Source organism: Globicephala melas, chromosome 6 (assembly GCF_963455315.2).
Source record: "Globicephala melas chromosome 6, mGloMel1.2, whole genome shotgun sequence".
Taxonomy (NCBI): domain Eukaryota; kingdom Metazoa; phylum Chordata; class Mammalia; order Artiodactyla; family Delphinidae; genus Globicephala; species Globicephala melas.
In genome coordinates this window covers 79698896-79704117 of record NC_083319.1, presented here as the reverse complement: position 1 = coordinate 79704117, position 5222 = coordinate 79698896, and the positions used below count along the sequence as shown (strand labels likewise).

General features: G+C 36.8%; 1 pseudogene; it reads right to left on the bottom strand.

The window, feature by feature from the left end:
- Positions 1-2820: 2820 nt before the first annotated feature.
- On the bottom strand, positions 2821-4379 carry LOC115849888 (solute carrier family 25 member 36-like; annotated as a pseudogene).
- Positions 4380-5222: the final 843 nt, after the last annotated feature.

The window sequence follows — 5222 nt, the reverse complement described above, 5'->3', positions numbered from 1 at the left end:
TTGATATGTTTGTGCTTAAAATTGTCATTTAATAATTTATTTTCTGGTTTTCATTTCTCTATTTTCTTTTCCCTGCTTTTTTGTGAGTTACTTGAACAAATTTTAGAATTTTTGACTTTGATTCCATTTTGATTCAGGTATAGTGTTTTTGAGTGCATCTTTTTGTATAGATTCTTTTAGTGATTGCAGTTATGCAGACATAAATTATCATAGTCTACTGGTGTCAACATTTTTGTAGTTCAAGTGAAGTATAGAAAATTTACCTCCATTTTTGTCTCTTTAATCTCCATTCATATAACATAACATAATATGATATGATATAATATAATGTGGTATAACATAATATTTTATAATATTATCTTAAAAAATAAGAAAAAGACTCTGAAAGGTGGAGTGGAAAAGGCACACTATTTAGGGATCTTGGATTCAAGGAACGAGACAGTGATGAGTTCCATGAGATTCCTTTTTGCCTCTCATACATTCCAGTTTGGGTGTTGGAGAAGCCTGCACCCAGGAAAGATCAATGACCACAGATTAAAAGCCCACAGAAAAGCCTGTTCTCTCTAGGTGGGAAAAAAGCAATTTAGCAAGACAGAAAACTTTGACAATAACCACCTATTCCAACCAAACATCATGGAAAAACACAGGTGCTCTGCTACCCCAGTCAGCAAAGACTGAGTAGGGAGCCTAAATTTCCACTGTCATTTGGTAATAATAAGGCTTTATATTAAAGTTTATCTAGATCAAATTTATGTTATAATATGATTTTTATTCTAAATGTGTTGAAGTTCATTTCATGGCTCAGAGTATAATCTATCTTGGTGATTGTTCCATGTACACTTGAAAATAAATTTTGCTGTTAGGTGGGGTGTTCTATACATTATTCAGGTTTAGTTAGTTGATAGTGTTGTTTAGTTCTATAATACTTAATGATTTTATGTTTACTTGTTTTATCAGTTACTGAGGGGAGTATTGAAGTTTTCAACTGTAATTGTGGATTTGTTAATTTCTTTCAGTTCCATCAGTTTTTGGCTCATATATTTGAAGCTCTGTTGTTAGATGCATACTTTAATGGAGGATTGACTTTCTTATCATTATGTAGTGTCCCTTTTTATCGCCAGTATTACTTTTCTTTCTGAAGCTAACTTCATCTAATATTAATATACTTACTCCAGCTTTCATCTGTATAATGTTTGCATGGTATATCTTTCTTCATCCTTTTCCTTTTTATCTATATATGTCTTTGAACTTGAAGTAGATTTGTTGTTGATAGCACATATTTGAATCTTGCTTTTCAAAATCCAATTTGAAAATTAAATTCACATTTAATGTGATTATTTGTATGATTGGATTAAAACTTACTTTTTTTTCTAGCTATTTTCCATTTCTTCTCTCTGTTCTTTGCTCCCCTCCCCCTTTTCTGCCTAGAGCATTTTCAGTGTTTCTATTTTATCTCCTCTATTAACTTATTTATACCTCTTTAAAAATTTGTTTTAGTTGTTAATCTAGGGCTTATCATATGCATATTTAAGTAATAAATTTTCAAATGATATTATACTACTTCATATGTACTGTACAGACCTTCAACTGTATATTCTTTTTTTATTTTATTTTTTTGTTTGTTTTGCGGTGCGCGGGCCTCTCACTGTTGTGGCTTCTCCCCGTGTGAGCTCCACACGTGCAGGCTTAGCGGCCATGGCTCACGGGCCCAACTGCTCCGCGGCATGTGGGATATTCCCAGACCGGGACACGAACCCATGTCCCCTGCATCAGCAGGCGGACTATCAACCACTGCGCCACCAGGGAAGCCCCTCAACTGTATATTCTTTTTTTTTTTTTTTCATGTATACTGAAATGACTACCACACTGGAGTTTAATTGTATAAGTTTCATACACCAGTATAGCAACATCCATAAATGAAAGTCTTTTAATTGAATTACAGCAAATATCTTCATAAGGGCCATACATTTAAAGTATTAAAAGGTGCAGTTGAACTCAACAGCAAAATGTAAAAGCTATATCCTGTTAACACGCTTAATCTGAATTAACTTGAATCTTTCTATGATTTACCATTCAAGAAATTCGGATGGAATAAATTCCTTATCCAAAGCAGTTTGTTCATTTATAAAACTGTAAGTTAATTAGGATCACTACCTGCCCAATCAGATTGCAGAGGGCCCTTCTTCTATAATGTTTATGCTGCCCCAGATATTTATAACATCACCTTAAAAAAAGAAAACACCTTGTAAGGACAAAGCTGAAAATTACCATTTTCTCTACTAAATAAATGCAATGTATGCAGAGCTTCTGGAAATAATTCTAAGGTTCAAATTCTTAATGTGAAACCAAATAGAGAAAGATTCAGAAGCAGTAAATTTTTTCCACTTTAAGAAAATGATACTTAGGTATCACAGGGGATAATTCAAGTTCATAATTAATAAGTCACTGAAAAGACACTGCATTCATTCATGTATCACTAGGTTAGAAAAGATAAGAGGACATGCTCAAGTCACTGAAATGGCCAAGAATCAACATTTTACTGGTCGTGTCCCAAACTATTACCATTTGAGTTGATACATTAACAAACAATTTAAGTGTTCACATTATGCTAAACATAAAGCACCTGTGAGCAGTGGAAACCAAAATATTTTAAAGCTAAAAATAAACACGTTTAGACACTACTTCATTTATCGTCAAAAACAGTGACTACTAATGCCAAATGATTAACTCTAAAATATAGTGCCAGATCCTCTCAAGGAAATGTGAAAATACTATTATCATTGTTATTTTTCAATTTTATAGGAATTATGCCAGAGTTAGAAATTTATGACTGTCAGTACTATCTTTGGATAGTTATACAGTTACAGATGGCTCTGTCTAGAAGACTGGAAAAGTGCTCATGGAATAAACACTATACTCTGATTGCCATAAATCAACAAAATGCCAACTGTGTCCTGTGGACATGGTAGAGAAAATGGCAATTTTGAAGAACGAGTGCTTCTAAAGGCTTTTTCTTGGAGGCAGCCAAGGTTTTTTTTCACATTACTAAAAAGACTAAGTAATGTGGTTATGATTACTTTAATTCCTACAACCAAACTTCCACTTAGGTATAGTTCCATGTTCCCACACTATTTTCCTTCTGTCCACCAAGCTGGCTTCGGTACTCCATGGTCCACTGTATCTTTTGGTCTTCCCTCTTTATAGTACAGTAGCCTGATGGTGCTATCCATTGAGCAGGTAGACCACTAATTCATAGGTGTCCATCATAATGGCTGTGTTTGGAATCTGTCTCACCAGATGAGTTGTCAGACCACGGTAAAGAGACCCATAGCCTTCTTCTTGAACAAGCAAAGACAGTGTCTGAAAAAAGGGTCTATATTTTGTTCCCTCCTCACGCAGTCTTGTTCTTACAACTTCATGTGGATATGCTATAGTTGTGGCACACGTTTTTGAGGTGGCAGCAGCTAGCATCATTCCCACAAAATCTGATGCTTCTTTTACAGACTCTTCTTCATTTTTCATTGTAGAAGCAATCTTATATTCCAGTAGTTTTTGCTTAATACTTTCATAAATAACAAAATGGATAACAGTCTCTGATATGCCAGCATATGAAGCAGACATGCCCCTATAAAATCCTCTAAGTCCATCTGTCTGATACACTTTATGGACACACTCAAAAGCGCCCATTCTCTTTTCCCCACGGTTCCTTGCATCAAGCTGTAACTGAGTCTTTATAAGCTAAATGGGGTTGGTCGCTGTGATTGCAGTAAAACCTTTCACCTTTTGCACTATGATCAGTAATATTGCACATCCATTTTTATGAAATATTTTGGATTATTTTGTATTCAGTTTCTTGTGCTCTAACTTGCCCAAGATCTCTCTTCATTGGTAAAGAGTATTTCACCACCTTGATCTTTAAGGCTTTACCTTCCAGCTTTAAAACTTCAATGAGTCAGTCAACAATTACTGCCATTGCGGCTGAAATCATGTGTACCTGGGTAGAATCAGGATCAAATAAACCATTCAACTTTTCCTTGCAGTTTGAATAAGCAGCAAATTATATTGCTCTGGAAGGGGCTGCCCCCACTAAATTGGGGCCTAATCCTCTAAACAGGGGACGAGGCCCTTCTTTTTCCAAGATCACCTTTAGACAATGGAGAGGTCCAGGAGACACTACTCGATTGACACTGTCTCCAGCCATGATGTTCAGCTGAACTTCAGAGATATAAAGTGTCACAGAAGATGACTGCAGCCGTGTTTTTACAACTTCCAGTGGACATGTCAGAATAGCTCCCACCGTACTGCCACATCCTCCGGCAAACAGATGCACCAGCGTGTCCCTCTGGCTCATTCTCTCTCCCGCATGTCCTCTGGGCGCTGAGGCGGGACGTGGCCACCGCGACGGTCGCAGCTTCCGCCCCCCAACTGTATATTCTTAATTTCTCCTTCCCATCCTTTGTGCTACTGTCATACTTTTTCATATGCTATAAATATAGAATGCATTACTATTACTTTTGTTTTAGAATAATTGAAAATAAGAAAATGTTAATTTTATCTTCATTTATTCCATTTAATTTATTCTTGTTTCTTTCTGCTACATCCAATTTTCAGTCTGATATATTATTTCTGCCTGAAGAAATTTAACATTTTTTGTAGAGTAGGTATATTGGTAATAAATTTCCTTAGTTTTTGTCTGAAGGTATTTAGTTTTCCTTCATTTTTTAAAAAATTTAATTTAATTTTTGGCTGCATTGGGTCTTTGTTGCGGCACGTGGGCTTTCTCTAGTTGTGGTGAGCGGGGGCTACGCTTTGCTGCGGTGCGCTGGCTTCTCATTGCTTCTCTTGTTGTAGAGGATGGGCTTAAGGCATGTGGGCTTCAGTAGTTGCAGCACACGGGCTCAGTAGTTGTGGCACATGAGCCCTAGAGCATGTGGGCCTCAGTAGTTGTGGCTTGCGGGCTCCAGAGTGCAGGCTCAGTAGTTGTGGCACACAGGCTTAGTTACTCCACGGTGTGTGGGATCTTCCAGGACCAGGGCTCAAATCTGTGTCCCCTGCATTGGCAGGTGGATTCTTAACCACTGTGCTACCAGGGAAGTCCCTGTTTGTCCTTCATTTTTAAAAGATATTTTTGCTGGATAAAGAATTCTGGGTTGAGAGCAGTTGCACTCCTGGGTGTATATCTGAAAAAACAAAAACACTAATTTGAAATGATATGTTCACTC